The following is a 17,026-nucleotide window of genomic DNA, read 5'->3' on the forward strand; positions in this document are numbered from 1 at the left end:
CAAATAGGCCCACCAAAACAAATTTGACTCATTTCACAGTGAAGTGTGGGTCTTGGTGAGTGAGGCTGGCACAATCACAGTAAGATTTTCAAATGTTCTTAGTATTTTCTTAACTCCTGTTTTTTTACAACAGTGGTAGAATTTTTGGTGCTTTTTGAAAATCAGAGCCTTCAAATGCATGTTAGCAGCCTTATGTAGAATCACACTGTCATTTGCAACAAATATCCCTGAGTAAGGGATGGCCAAAGGCTGATGTCAGCTCTTACATCTAATACTACTAATCATTGAATGCGCTCCTATAATTTTTATTTGGAGGATGAATTTCCATCTTGATCCTGCAAAAGACTGTATATACCACCTAAGCCATATTTATGCATAGTATTAAGGGGGGTCCTCTGCAATTGGGTTAGTTTCTGCTATGTAGAAAACCAGATGACTTTATAAGGTGGAAGGGAAGACAGAAGAAATTTGGGGGTTCCTAGAAGCTATAAAAGATCTTTACTTTGAATATCATTTTAGCCAAAAATAGCTCTCATAGGAAAAAAAAGTCCTCTCTTTGTCTAACACTTTCCAAAATGGAATAAAACCTTTAAATGCGCTAAAAGTTTTTATACCATGGTATTCTACAAGGTTTTAAATTATAGGTTCCTGATTCTTCCATCACTAAACAGTAGCCAAATATAATAATGTAGGGAATATAATGCCAGTTTAGCAGGTTTGGAAATCATGTTGTTGTGTTTCTTAATACAGAGCACTTTCACATGCTCCCTTCTGTGTGACTTTCAAGAATGGTGATGTGGCAATGTATAGTTGGCAAGGTACACTCCATGACAACGGTTAATTAGTAAATAAATGATCCCAGGCCCATTTCCACTGAGTTCCAGTTGTAATAGCACAGTATGCAGGTTTAAGCTCCAAGCTGACTAATTCTAACAGTTATAAATGAAATGTTGCTTTGCTTTGATATATCCTTTAATTTCTTCCCTTGACAAGCAACAGATCCAGGATCCAGATATAGTTCTGCTCTGCAGCGCAGCGACTCTAAACTGTAGCAACAGCTAGTGAAACTTGTTGAGATGGTAAAACAATTTATATGTTTACAAATTATTTTAAAGAACAAACTGAAGCTGTTTATTCACAGAAGATCTACATAAGGAGGCACGACTGTCCCCCTGCCCCAACCTGTATTAAACCTACACAGAGAAGACTGCTGCACATCCTGATCCTGACATCAAGCACAAGAAAAGAGGCGATAGGAGCTCACACAGGGATTCACCACATCATGCGGTCATTTCTAGCAGGAATTTATGCTTTCCTCTTTGACTTTGCCCTAAGGCAGAGTAGGAGCACCCACATGGCAAGTTACAAATGGGAGACAATTCAAGAAGTTACTGTCTTTCAATAACAGCCAAGAGAGATCCCTTAACACAACAGTATGGGAGGATTCAGCAGGCACAATTCACTGGACACTGGCACAAACTTTGCATGCTTGCAATGATGGTGAATGTATGCTGTCACCTCACCAAGCAGGCGTAACCTCAGGAAGAAAGGCTCACCTGGCAGTCTGGGATCAGAAGTCTCCGTTGGACTCCCTGTTCTACTAAAAGTCCTCTGCACGACCTGGGCAAGCCATCAACATTCACCTCGCCCAGCAGGACCTGTTTGTCCCTCTCTCTCCATCTCCCTCCATTCTCTATGGGGGCACTACCTTTGGTACCGTGCTGATACAAGACTATCTCGGGTACAATGCTGACACAAGCCTTCTATTTTAATAACTTGAACAGCAAAATCCCCTGCAATTTATAAAATAAGGAAGTAGCTAGTGGCCTTTTTTGAATTGCTAAGCACACTATCTAGGTCAATTGAGCTTCATCACAGATTCTAGGTCAAGATTTTCACATGCTGAGGGAATTCATATGTCTCTTTCCTGTCTTGTTTCTCTGGTCTCTAATAAGGCAGAAATTTATGCTTCAGCCTTAGGATACTTCTGTTCAAGTCAACAGCAATGTACAAATGCCTTAAAAAGCAGACTTGATTAATTTGTGCGTTCATCAAACCACTTGTTTGGTCAGATCCATATGCTGAACATTGCTACCACCTTCTAAATAACAGAACTTAATAACAAGGAGACCAAATTTTCTGCTGCTGTACATCAGCAAAACATCCAGGAACCCAGTGAAGATTCACACCCACTGTGAATCTGATTCAAAACACAGCATTTTCTACATGTACACGTCTGGAGGTTGGCTGAAGAATAAGATCCCCTACATTCATACACAGCATTTCTATTGATGCCAGTAGGAAGGCCCAGGATAGTATAAATATTTTACACACATGCTGGTATATCCTGTGTTTGTAGAAGAAAATGTTTATTTAATTTAAAGTAAATGCATGTAGTGGGTCACATCCTCAACCTGACTACACTGGTTTCCCTGCCAGAACCAGGTCATCTTCTGATGCTGAAAGACTGCACAACTGTTTGGATGCTAAAAACCACAGAGAAGCGTAAGGATATTTTAAGATTCATAATATATAAAAATATTTTTACCTTTTATATATTCTGTAGCAATGATTGCCATGGAATATTAGAAAGGATAAAAGGAAGACAACTGCATAGACACTTCCACAGTCTGCTTAACATGGAATAAAAACTCATGATCATATAGCCACATTCCTATACTTCTCTGAAAATGATATTTTTAGGACAAGGGAGAAATGTAAATATTCAATAGATGTTTTCCATAAAAGATGTGTGTATAGTAAAACTTATTGTCAGAAAGTCACTTAGATAATCTTCTGACTCTCAGCAGCTATTACTCTTCTGAAAAGTGTGAAAAATCCACCTATTGCTATGTTTTCTGCTATTCATTGCTGTTGAACTTTCTAATAACATATACAGTGACAGTATGTTTCCCCTCATTGTGGTAAGGTCAGCTGAGTAAATGTAAGTGTAAGTGCTTTTTTTTTTTAAGTATATTTTGTCATTTTTAAGTTGCAATTTCATTGAAAAGGTTTGTTTCCTAAGTCACAGTTTGCAAAAAAAACATTAAAAAAAAAAGTCTTAGCCAAACTTCTCTGCATTTCGTTGTACCAAAAATCACACTAACTACTTCACAAGATCTGTTTTATATCTCTAATGACCAAAATTTCTTTCTTTTGAGTTGATTTCAAATATATGGTGGTACTTTGTTGCAGCCCTGCTTCATCTGTGTGAAAACAGGTGCAACCAAATAAAACCTGAAAGACTGTCAATAACTACCTCCAGCATAGTTCCAAGCAACAGTTTACATTGGTTTGTACTTTCACCCATTCTTAATCTCCAAGGATAGAAAAGATGCAAAGGATGCAATTATACTGTTTTAAGATTAGAAAAGATGTCTTTGAGTCTGATCTCTTCCCTAACCCTGGCCACAAGTTTTTGCAATGTAAGGACAGAATTTTTGACTAGAATACATCTTTAGAAAAATAGTTGTGATCTTAATCATGTCAATCAAGTCAATAGTCTACTGATAGAGAATGCAAAAATATAATTCATCCCTAATACCAGATATCCACAGTTAAAACACAGGCCTAATTTCTACTTGATATGTGTTTGACTTTAACTTCAAGCTGTTGGATATTGCTATACCTTTCTCCACAAGACTGAAGAGTCCACTGTTGACGATTCCCATTGCTTACGTAGATATTTCAGAGTATCATCGAGTGACCCTCTAACCTTTGTTTTGGAAATAAATTAATCCTCCTCCTGCACCTCCTTTGTTATAAAACTGCTTCTGTAATGTTGTTTTCATCTGAAACTGTCCAGTTTATCTTCAGCCTTCTTGAGTTGTGAATACTAGAACCGGACACAGTATTGCTGTAGCAGTGCTCCTCCACCAAACATAGACGTAATGCAACCTCTCAGTTCCAGTCATATACCACCATTCACATGCTTTGTTTTGTCTCTTGTAGCCAAACACTAAAATGAGAACCCATGGCCACAAAAAAACTTATTTTCTTTCTTCCTGAGACAGACCACTCAGCCTCAGTGCCTTTCTGCAAGAGTGACATATGTTTCTTGATATATAACCTTAAATACAGTTGCACTAAAAAAATATTACCTATCTTTATAATTCATCATTCCCATCTTTTTTGTCACCAACAGTTTTTATTAGCACCAAATTCATAGGGCTCTTTGCAAACCATTGATGAAATTGTTAATTTTAATGAACTTCCATGGCAACATTGTCACACAGTGATGATTTCCCATCTCAATTTGTATCTGAGCCCTATGACTTAATGAAGTCTTCATCTATTTCACATATGACACAGTAGTTTTGAATCAGTCTATCTTATTAATAATCACTATACTATGTGATCCCATGTCAAACGGCTTACGCAAGTCCAGCTATATTCCATTAACATTTAGTCACTCCACTAACCTTTATTCAGAGCCAAAGAAAGAAAGTTATAGACAGACTGAATTACATTTACTAGCAAGAAATAGTTTCACAAAGACCCATAGGCTGACATATACTTTCCATCCCAGGTAACCCTTAACCTGCCATGCTGGAGTCCAAGTCCAAGTTTCAGGTCAACTTTTGGACTTAGACTCTGGCTGTCAGGCTTTGATCAAGGAAGGGACACCTCTACCATTCAATGTCCATCCTACTGTTTCTTTAATTCTCAACCATATTGTCAAATGTTTTCATATTAACCAATTTTTCAAACTTCCAGTGGGTGGTTGGTATGGCTGAAGAAGCCTAATGTAATTTTATACAAATGGAATAACAAACAGGTAAAATAATTGTACCAAATCTAAATTTTTTTTATAGTATTGCTGGCAATGGTGACTTATTTGTAAATGAGAGAAAAGACAGAGAAGGCTCAAAATGGAGATTGTCACCATGGGTTGGATTTATAGCCAGCCTCTATTGACAGTGTTCACACTATATTTTGTCTCACTCTGCGCTGAGTTTTGCCAAATTTATTGATGTAGTGCCATAGTCATTTACTCTTCAGACAGTGCCACTTTATGGAATAATACTTGGGTAGTAGAACAATTGGGTCCAGTGAGCCATGTAACGAGAGGAACTTGGACAAATGCAGTTTACCTACTTCTCATTTGGACAAAAGCGAATAATACAATCCAGCCTGGAAAACCCTACCAGTAAACTTACCCACTTTTCTATGTGTGTATCACAATATCATTGATCCAAACTGTTTAAGGAGTTCTACTGAAATCAGGGAGGAAAGCCATTCAGTGGCAGCTTCTGCATTGCGCCTTTGCAGCATGGCTGTTTTGCCAGCAGATGTTGTTGCACTGTTTGAGGAAGATTTGGTCAGCAGTGCCATAGTAGCGTAGGGCCAAACTGTTAGGAGGTGTGACATTGCATTCCTGAGCATCACAGCAGGAGATAACATTTGTGCAAGGAATCGGGGAGTAGCAGCGTGTCCTACATAGCTGGCCACCATCCTTGCTACCTGAGAATACTGGTAACCAGCCCAGGTTCAGCAGTTGTACTCTAAGGGACCAGCCCAGCACAAAGTACTCTTAGGCCTGGAAGAGTTCAGAGGTGATTCTTCCCTCTCCCCATCAAACTGCATGATGAGCAGATCAGCCAAACCCTGGGAGCTATTGCGTGCACATTTATTCAATCATCTCTTCTGTATCTCTTACTTCCTAAGTCCCTCCACCCTACCCCTGAGATATGTCTTTGTTAACAGGATTTATTAAGAGATTCAGGTGCCAAAGCCACTCAGCGATTCGGTCATCTTGCTGATGCACTCAAGCTCTCAACACCACTAAAAGAAATACACAAAAAAGTATGATTTAAAAATCTGCACCCTTAGTCTCTGAAATAAATAAAACACAGTAGAGAAAGTCTAGTAGAAAAGAAAAAAGAAAAAGCAAGATGAGGAACAGAGTAAGTAATGGAGCACTGAACTCCTTTCAGATGAATTACAGACCTTTGGAAAAGGGGAGAGAGATGTAGTCATACAGACATCCCAGAAGAGTCAACCTCCACACCCAGGACTAGAAGTGTCTGTCACCTACAGATCATGCATGAGTGCAGACATCAGTAGAGATTAGTAAGCATTAAGGAGAAAGATAATTTTGTGTGATTCTTAAAGTTAAAAAAGCATACAGAGTTCATGACCAGATTAATGTTTTACGGGGAGAGATCTAGTTTATCAGCCTAGTATATTATGGTTCACCCCTAATTTCTCTGCCACAATGCTGCGTTAAAAATCATGTGCTATGCATACAGTAGGATTATAATTTGCAATGCTCAATTTCACCCTTCATATATAAATGCATGTGTTGTATTGTGGAGAATATTCTGAATTCAGGACAGCGCTAGTCAAAGTATCCAGGGTGCCCAGGTAAATGCTCAGGGCAGTGAAGTTCAAAAAGTTGCAAGAATTTACTCTGCCAGGTCTCGCAAAGAGGCTAATGGTGTTACCAACTTCAGCTGCCTCTACCGTCCCTCTGATCACGGTACTCCTGCAGAGCAGAGCTGCCAGCGGGGAACATGTGCCTGAGCCTTAGCTTCCCCAATTTACGCATCTGCAGTAACGGCATACTTGTGCAACCACAATTAACATCCACATGGGTTTACTGAGATGGTATTTGAACATGGAAAAGAGCAGCTTGTGGGAAGGAGGTCCAGAATTGATCCTGCCGCAACCTAATTCTGAAATTACCCCAAGCAGAATAACAGTCTGACATCCAAGGTCCTGACGTAATGGCTAAATTATGGTTAAAACACCAAACTCCTCCCCTGCTGGTACAAACGACTGGCCTCACACCATACTTCTAACAGTTTAGCATCCACGAATTTCACACACACAGTTAAGAGTGCTGAAACATGCTGGCCTCTCTCCACCCCTTGAAAAATGGTTACTGAGCACCTGAACCTTACTTAGAGTATTCAGGCATGAAGGAAGAAAGAGAAACATGGATAAAACTAGACAAAGCTTTAGTTTCACAGTCGGAAATTAATTCTCTTTTTCAGTGCTCAGGGAGCCTTGAGAGCGCCCTGTGAGCACACACCTATTTAAGAGAAAGACACCCTTCAGAACGGAAAAATAGATGCATGAACAAGTCTTCATCACGTCTGTCTGTGAGACCTGCCCAGCCTCTCTGAAAATTGCCTGTGTCCAGTGACCATCTCCCCATGGCTGCTCTTAGCAGGGGCTGGTAAGGAGGGAGGAGAAGGGAAGAGCCATTACTCCCAGCTTTTCACACAGCCGCAGTCCCAGCACGCTGTGACTGCAGAGACGGGGCTGCTCCAGGGACCCTGGAGACGTGGCTGGTACCAGCTAGCCAAGCCCAGCAGATGCACCAGCTGCAGGCAACCCAGAAAGTCCCTGTGGGACGGTGGCTCCACAGCTAACAAAATAGCCACCCTCTTGTCACCATCAACGCCTTCCTTCGCTGTCCCTTCGTCGCTCTCGTCAGTCATGGTGAAACCCCCCCTGCAAGCTGTGACAGCTGCAAAGAGTCAGGGAGAGCTGAAAGGGATGGGGCAAAGTTTCCCTGGGCAGCACAGAGTGTGCTGGCACCGAGCAGGAGGCTGCCAGGGCAAAAAAAAAAAGAGGTTTAGGCTCCTTTTATCGCCAGACCCATGGGAACTGCCCTGAGCTCCTGCCTCCTTCCTCCCCCATCATCTTGGCAGCCCCCTCTGTGCTGTCAGGCACAAGCAAACCCTCCATTAGTCAGAGGAAAAACATTCAGAAGTACTTGCTATGGATTTATTCGGTATAGCTTGCAAACATATTTTGAAATGAGAGATCAATGGCACTGTATATATACCATTATTTTTTATACAGAACAGATTCATTTTCACACTTGGCATGCAATTAAACACCAGACTCATGGAGAAGCACAATTTCTGAAGGCCAGCACATTTCATGCTGGAAGAGCACTGTACAGCTACCCCCTAATTACACGCAATATAGACTACAGCAAGGCACATACAGCGTGTGATAGGTTGATTAAAGAGAACACCATGGCCAATAAACCAAATGCCTAAAACTGTAAATATCACCTAAGCTAAACATACGAAAAAAGAAATGCAGAAAGCAGATCTGACAAGTCCTTGAACAATGTTTCAGCTTCTCATGGCTTGAAATCATTTTCTCATGTTGGGACTGTTATTTGCTCTAAAGTGATTCTTATGTGAGGGCAAATTCACTGTAACCTTTCCCACACGCCTGCTCTGCAGCATGTACATGGCTTAAAGAGAAACTTCCATGCTCTGGAAAGCTCACCAGTGCACCAGCATTAACTGCAAATTTCCTTCACCTTCCTTATGCTTCTCTTCATTAGTCTCCTCAGAGGTGCTAATTACCCACACTAGCTGTGTCCAAAAACAAGCTGCTCATTTTTCTCTCCTCAGCGGAGTTTTCGCTTGCAAGCTCATTTTTCTCTCCTCAGCTGAGTTTTCACAGACAACTGCAGGAACAGGGGCTGCATTTCACCCATGCAGTACATTTACATAGTGAGACAGACAGACTCTTGCTTCTCTGTCCTTCCTCCACCAAGCTAGGCAGGAGCCAGTTGCATCCCAAAAGTCATATGGCTCTGTAAGCCCAGGATTGTGCCGGAACGACTCTGCCACATGGCCACTGCCGTACCTGACCAGCCTGGGGTACAGCAAAGCAAACGCACATCTCTTGTGCCTAACATATGGCCTGAGCAGAAGCAGAAGGGATTTCTCAAGGTTCCTAGCTACAAGGGGCATTTGAGCTGCATGCTCCGTTGGTGTGTTGACGTCCTTTCCCCCGGGAGCTCTCAGCCTGCCCCCTGCACTGGAGCCCATGAGGGATCGGTTGTGCCATATTCATTCACCCATTCCTACACGCTCTGGGACAATGTCCCACCGGGGGGGTGCACAGAAGATATCTCACCTCTGCCACCCACAAGGCTGTTTTCTTTCCCTTTTGCATGAAGCATGCAAGGCGATGGGGAAATGCTCTGTTCACTCTCACACTAAGGACCCACACTTCAGGCTGAGACAATCTGGCAGTGTGGCCTCGATGCTCCAGGGCTTATGGAAATCTTCTGAAATCTCTTTCTTCTATTCTGAATTTATTCTTCCCAATGTAATCAGAGCCTTTCTATCCCCTCTTCATCCCCCGCCCCTGCACCTAAAGCAGCTCCTTCCCTCTGGCTTCCAAGAGCTCCCCTCTCCACGCTATATTTTATCAGGGGAGTCTCAGTTTTGGCACATTTTCTTCTGGGCTCAGCTGGCTGACGTCTTCCCATCTCATGCATTCCTCAGGTCAAAGGTATACCCCAAAATGTACTCACTCCCTCTAACCCAAGGGAAGCATTGGAAATTGTCAGATTTGAGGACAGCAGCTGGATCAGCAAAGACAGCCAAGACTGTAGAGTCCACATGATTAATTTCAGGGAGGTACTTATTGAAATCATGTTAGCTTAAAGAAAAAAAAGAGGCGGGGGGAGAGAGTTCAAAATTTGGGCTGAGGTTCATGGCAGTTGCTATTTTTATTGAAGTAGTTTGCCCATCCCTGGTGGATTTGTGCTATCACTATCATTTCTATGTTGGCAACAGCCTGCAATGTCAGAAGCACAGAAGTATGATTTCACTGCAGCACTAAGCCAGGGGAGAATCTGGACTGTGAAGGAGCAAGCTCTGACCGGAACACAAATAGTTTAAGAGCTCACAAATACGGTTTTGGTAAAGTAATTTCTTTTTCCTGAAATGCTCCTTCTCCCCACTTCCAGCCCACTTCCAGTATTACAGCCCCGGGACCACCTCTTTTGTGCCTGTAGGCTCCAGCATTGGGAAGAGGGGGCTGAGGGGGAATCGCCCTGGGGACAGCAAAACAGGTAGCAGAAAGGGAATAACTTGTACCCTCAGTCTTCACACAACTGCACTGTAATCTTTTCATTTTAATGAGTGAAAGAATGGCATAAAATACAACCCTCTATATATCTGAGATTCCTGCTGCAGAACCTCACCTATGGTAAAGGTGGCCTGAGAAATAAATAATAAACCATCTATAAATGAATGTATGTTTAAGGAGCATGGGTGAAAGCAGTACAAAGCAGCAGAAAACTTGTGGAAAATGTGTGTCTCCTGCAATCAGTTTTCCATGAAGGAGGATCTCCTGAGGCAGCACATGCAAAATGGAAAGACCTGGGTATTGCTGGAAATAGGGATTTTATTTCGGCATTCAAGAAATTGGTTTGCGCTAAAAGAAACAAAACTCCTGTGTAACCTGATGATGATGATGCATAAATTATCTGTGCCCTACAGACCATTTAAAAAACAAAACCTGACTTCTTTTGGTTGATTTCACTTTTTCTGGTGAAAAACTGCTGCAAACACAAGTGTCAACTTACATGAAGCGGAAAAGGTGTTTAGTGGTCAGGAAGCATGTTCTTTCTAGTGCACAGGGAATGCAACTCTCAGGCAGAAATAGCCCACCAAAAAAAAAAAAAGCTTCATGATTTATTATTCTGATTTACAAGGATGACAACTGTTACCTTTTGTAAAAAACACCACTTTTACATCATTGCAGAAACCTATAAACACCAAAGAACAAAAAGCAAAGTTTTGCTATCTTACAACAGCAAAGTAAATTAAAGAGTGGGTTGGAAAACAAAAAGCCCTGTATACCCATTTCTGTTTCTGAAGAGCTGTAGGAAGGTGCTGCACTCACATTACGTCTGAGTGAACTTCTTACCACGGCCAACCTCAGCACCGTTCCTTTAGAACTGACACTGTTGTGTGTCTTGACAAAAACTAACGGGTCCTGCCACTAAAACACGGAGCGCCTCAAAGAAGTTTTAATCAACATGGTGCTTAAAAGAGCAATGGCAGACAGCAGCTTGCTGCAGCTGTGGCATAGCTGAGCCGCAGCTCACAACAGTGAGAAATCTTGAGAACAAGCCTTTGCACCAGGGCCAGCACAAGCAGGGCACAGCTTAATCAAAAAGGTAGCAGGGATGTCTCTCTAAACTAATGCAAACTGCAAAACTCAGGAAGTCCTACTGTGAGGAACCAAACAGCTCAAGGACTTCCACAGGCATCTGTCAGAAATACTCAAGTTAAGAAGCCTTGGGTCAGAGGGCTGAAGCAGATGAATTCCCTCCTAGTTCTATTTTTCTACCATTTTTCTTCACTAGGATACAGGGAAATTCTTTACCACCACTAAATGCAGTCATGTACGTACTGCAGAGTGGCTATTTTTTTAATAAATATTCCAAGAAACCTTGTGTTAACATCTTTAGGATTATGAAATAGTAATATAAAAGACAAATGTATACTTTAAAAGTTATATATGCTGTCAGTACCTTGGGGTACTGAAGGATTTTATCATGAAATAATGAAAATTGAACATGTATGACGATAAAAAAAACAGCTTTGATTTCTTGACAGTTACCATCCACCGTCTAAAGGTACGTAACACAATCATTAACAAAGCAGTAAAACAGATATCATGTGCCACAAGTCTTCTCTTCATTGTTTTTCACAAAGTTCACAGTTTTCTTCTAAACTAACAGCAAATGTAACTTGACAGAGCCATATGTCTCCAACGTTCTGCAAAAAGCAAAGCACTTTCATAGATGAAGTAGAAATAGAATGGCTGAGGTCTCCCGGCAAAAATTTGGGGGACATAACGTGAAACTTCAGGCCCAGTTCAAGAAGACCAGAATGGACAGTCACTTCACTTTATCTTGATATATCTCAATTTCCATTTCATGGCTTAGTGTAAATGCTATTAAAGCAGCTGCTGAGTACAAAAGTAGGCTGATGTACCAGACAAGCCTTAGTGTCAGAGAGGGCTGGAAGAAACATTTTTTTTATATAGGTCACAGTTGCATTACATCAACAGTAGCCACTCATCAAATCCCAGCTAATATTATTTGGGAACATGTCAGAGCTACCATAATAATACAAACATTTAGGCTGCATTGGGAATACACTAGATACACAATAAACTACTCAGTACAAAAACAACGTGGGCAGTTTTCTGGCTGAATCAAAACTAACAAGAAAATAAGGAGTTGAAAAAAAAAATCAGCAACAAATCTGGTTTAACAGCTGCACAGCAAATATGTTAATAATGTAAAATCATTGAGTACATCAACCCATCCACTCCTCTCTTAATGTTTTCCTGTCACATAATGGTTAATTCTCACAAAACTACAGGAGCCATCTACAAAACTCTGTTACAAAGGCATTCATGCTGAAGTGCACAAATACAGCCTGACTTGCAAACAGCAAGGGAAGCTAATAATAGGGTAATAGAGAAGGTGCAAAAAGTTCTGATCTCTTATGAGCTGCTGAGTCTTTTTATTTAAATTACATTTCATATATATGTGGCAGGAAGAACGTAGGTGGTTCCTTTGACCCTGGCTGATCCAAGGACCCAGGTGTTTCTGATAACAGCAGAATCCTTTTGTCCTCATAACATTTCATGTCTCTTGCTTCAATATCTGGTTTCTCGCTAAACATTTGCCTTGAAATCTGTCCCAAGGGTGCAGAGCAGTATGATCCCCCACAACAGCCGCTGTAAGGTAGCGTGCAGAGGGTTAGCTCTATTACTGCAGGGTACAACTTTCCCAAAATCTGCTATCCTCCGTCCTCTTAAATGAAAATCAAAGCCTACCGGTTTCTTGAGAGGCTCTCCATTAGCCTTCCTTGCTGCATTAGGCCATGGGGAGGTAAAAACCAGTTTCTCACTACAGTGACAACAGGAATCAGAACAGCAGTGCTCTCTTTGAGGAGACAGCTTGTTTTTAACACAAAATTATCTCAAAGACTTTTGAAAGGTGACGAGAGAGCACAGACGAAGATTGGACTGCGTTACTACACTGGCTCTCAAGATGAAGCTACTAATAGTTGTACTATTAGAATAGAAAGGAGAGAAGAAAAAGGCTGGTTATATTTTAAAAAACGGAAATGTGATAGGAGACACGCCCACAAAAGGCTGAAAACCAAAAAGCCTGCAAATCCTCATTTCTTTCAGTGAGCAAACACTCAGCTAAAGATAATCAGGGTCCTTTGAGTGACTCTTCCCTGTACACTGCCTTTGTTATCTCCTCCTGCTCTTGCAAAGGTTTTTCTCTTCCCTTTCTCAGCAGCTGTTGCTACAGGCAAAATCAGCGTCTTTTCACCATTTGCAGGAAATTACAGCGCTAGACATCACTCCATTCACAAATCGTGGCTCCACAATGACTACAATGATGTGAAGCCTGAGTAGCCCAACTGGTTTTAATTTACATCAGGTAACTGGATTTGCACTTGTGCCAATGGGAACAGTACCTGGCCCAGAGAGCCAAGCCATAAACAGGTGGGAAGAAGTTTGGAGAGAGTTCATCACCAGGGATATGAGAAATGTGCGCATGAAAACAGTTTAGTCAGCAATCAGTCACCTCTAATTTTATTTTTTTTTAACCACAATGGGTTTATCCAAGAGCCCTGTAGACTTTAATCTGGGTACATTACGCAACCCTGTCTACTACAGCATTAAAAGGCAGGTGTATTCAGAGACATGCACGCAGAGATCATTGGCAATCTCTGAATCACAGCGATGTTTCTGCTGGCTCTTTGCTCTGCCACCTGTACACTCATCGTTAAGTCAGAGAACAGACCGGCCGGCCAATCGTACAAGTTCAGAAAATCAAAGCCAGGCAGACGATGGCGTGGGAGGCTGAGTATGAATTGTTGCAGGGCTCTGACTAACGCTGCGGCAGGGAAGCTCTCAGGAAGCTGTGCAGAGCCAGGAAGGACACTGCCCCGGTGCTTCCTTTCTGCCACTTCAAAAATATCGACTAACAGACCTCTTTAAAAAAAAAAAGTGCTTTGGACAGATCCTGACGTTAGCTCTTGGCCTTTGCCTCATATTATCTTACCGAAAAATAGAAGGAAAGTACTGCAAGTAGTTAATAGCTTCTCTTAAACAGGATGCTGAGGATAGTGATTACAAGGCACTCTGCAGAAAATACTTTGAAACATGCAAGCTGTGTATTCACAGTCTGGGCATGAATGCAGTTTGTACAAGTCCTTGTTACTGTTTTGTGAACACAGAACACAGTGTTTTCTTTTACTTACTCCCTTCCTAGTCCCTCTCCATGTACTCTCTCTCCACATACTGTTTTAAAAGAGAACATCAAACAACAAAAAAAGGTCTTTGTATGGGTTATACTATGGGCAGTCATTTGTATTGCCTTTCGTTTCGGAGTTCACAGAAGCTGTGTTATCGGAAAGTTGGAGCCATGCTGAAGTCTAGGTTTGAGATAGAGCCACTGAATCAATCCGTGACCTTGAGCAAGGCACTAGATCTCTCGGTGCTTCAATTAGGCATGTCATAAACTGGGGAAAAAGCAGCATCCCAATGAAATACAGATGCTTTATCAGAGATGAAGCTATCTTCCTTAAATAACACACATAGAGGCATACACACAAAAGGGTCTCATACTTTCTTGCCTCATTTTGGTAGCTGCTTTGCTAAAATTCTGCACAGCTTCACATCCGTCCTACTGGTATCAGAATATTGAATTTATCCACAAAGGCATATCTGATTCACAGCTGAAAACTAGCCCTGATAAAATTCAGCTTTATGCAAAGTGAGCCTTACGGAGCACTCAGCGTAAGCCATTGCAAGCAGGACTTAAAGTAGCAGGAAGCTTGAACTTAAGAAATGGCAGCTCTGTTATTGCTCCTTGTTTTAAAATTGATAGGTTTGACCTTTTACATTTATCTTCTGTGGTCATTAATCAGTTCTGAGGTGAAAGCTGAAGTTACAACATGCTATGTCCTTTCACTATTCATTTTTAGTTAAAATTCTAATCTTGCACTTTGTTTAATATTCCACACTGAGAGTGGGGTGAAATGGTCCCCAGGAGCTTGACAATCCATGCATAGCAAACCAAGTGCCAGGCACTCACTGTTAAATTAATTAACAAAAGTGCACACCGAATTATACCATCTTTTAAGGCTGTAAAGGGATTTCAGTCCTACCTACCAGCTACTTCCAGAAAAAGCTTTAGGATTTATAAACACTATTCCAGCCACTGTATCCTCTACAAAATTTCAGACAGAAAATCTCAAAATCCTTCTTCATAAATTCTTGAATCTTGGACTCTTTGATCAACATCAACTGTACCATTCAAGGATTTTTGTAAATCCTGAGTGCCTTGGGAAATGCAATGTACATGTAGCAAAAAGGCTACCTAATGGCCATATGGAATGTAGTTTATTCTTGCCCACTTGCAAGTAACATAGAAATGCCTGTATGAAATGTCTCCGGGGGCCTGGCGCGAGACAGATGAAAATTCAGGAAATGGGTAGAGAGGGGAACAGAAGAGCAGCTTTGAATGTTGAACTGCCATTCACATCAGCAGGGCTTGGAGTCAAAAATGAGGACAGAAATGGATTATCACCTTTTATAAAGAGCAAAGTCTCTGACATGATTTAAAGCTTGCATCATAGGTACAATCAGACCTCAGTCAATGCATGCTGCACACACAAAAAATCTAAGCAGACTTTAGGAACCTTAATAATATACAAAGATTCAGTGCATGACCTTCGTATTTATTTTTCAACCAAAAGCCATCTAAAAGAATGAGCGTTAAAAAAGTTTGATGTTGATTAACCAGGTCTGACTATAATTAAGTTTATGAATAGAGAGAAAAATGCAAAATTTTATTAACTGTGGAAGGAATGTTAGGTCCTTAACTGCCCAGCAAGTTCGTGAAGACAAAGGAGATCAGTTTACAAGGGTTAAGTAAACATAATATTTTATATTACAGTTCAAATGAATCCAATTTCAACAAGACTGTGTAAGAGTCTAAAAATTGGTTTACCAGATTGAACATTTTTATGAACATTAAAACCCATTACATTGCTCTGAAGTACAGCTACCGAACAGCCAGAGCCACATAAAGAAACTATTTGTTTCTTAGCCCTATGGCTGAATTGCTTCTAGCCTCCTTGCTATTCATGTCTGGTGGGTTGCCTGTATTTATTTTTACACGCCTACATGTTGTGCATTTTGTATTCCTTTAAGTTTCCAAGGTCATGTCAAAACAAAATGCATTCCTGAGTGGGTCAGCATAGGAATAGCCACACCAGACATTAACGTAATAACTCGATGCTTACTGCAAATCTGAGAAAAGTAACCAGCTGTTGTGAAACACAAATTTCTGGTAAGGGAAGGAGGCAGTACATGAACACAGTGCTCTGAAAAGTGCTGGTTTAGCAGTAATTGACCGTAAGGTCCTTTATTTATCTATAGAATAGGCATGCATTTATAGCCTCCTCATTCTGTTTAGCTAATCACTGGCTCTGATGAGGCTGCAAACAAAGCTGCCAATTAGCACTAATTATGATAGCAATATTTCATTCAGATTAACGAGTCTGAACCACTGAACTCCCTTGGAGAGGAAAAGCCCTTTTAAGCACTTTTCAGAAGATTTCCAGCACCCCAAAGAAGACCACAGATACTATAAGCGTGTATCCAATGATGATAGCTCACCATTTGAGCGAAAATAAGCATTAGATAATGGAGATACTGTTATACAGCATGACACAGAGTGGATCCTGTGTGCCTCCTGTAGCATGCAGAACGGTTCCCCCATCAAACCACAACTACCTCTGCATAACACCCCACTCGTTAGGAGCTGTACAATTCAAACAGCCTTCATCTGGCAGCTGATCATTCCTTTTCTGCACACCTGCTGGTGTTACAAGCATTATCAGTTGTCTTGGTCTTACTTCGGCCATGCCTGTCTCATGGCCAGCACAAAATAGCTGAGGCAAGCCACTCACCCTGGTGAGAGCTGATGGGCCAAAGGCTGCCCTGACGTACGCACCAGAGGCAAGTCCGCTGAAGCCTATGTCAAGGAAAAAAATTGACCTTGGGCATTTTGAGCCATAGTTTTCTATAGCCGAATTACAGGGCAGATGATAGACTTTTAATGTACCTCATGAGCAAGGCACACTAGTCCAGGCCTAAGGCTGGTGGATGAAGAAAATCAAGGAAACGAAAAGGTGTGGGTTAT

The 17,026-nt window shown here is 41.3% G+C and overlaps 1 long non-coding RNA gene across 3 annotated transcripts in view; it reads left to right on the forward strand.

The window, feature by feature from the left end:
* LOC140647660 (uncharacterized) overlaps nt 1-17,026 on the forward strand; it is a 45,756-nt gene that overhangs the window by 4,534 nt on the left and 24,196 nt on the right. The gene's annotated exons all lie outside the window — the stretch shown is intronic.

Source organism: Ciconia boyciana, chromosome 2 (genome assembly GCF_034638445.1).
Source record: "Ciconia boyciana chromosome 2, ASM3463844v1, whole genome shotgun sequence".
In the NCBI taxonomy this organism is placed as follows: Eukaryota; Metazoa; Chordata; class Aves; order Ciconiiformes; family Ciconiidae; genus Ciconia; species Ciconia boyciana.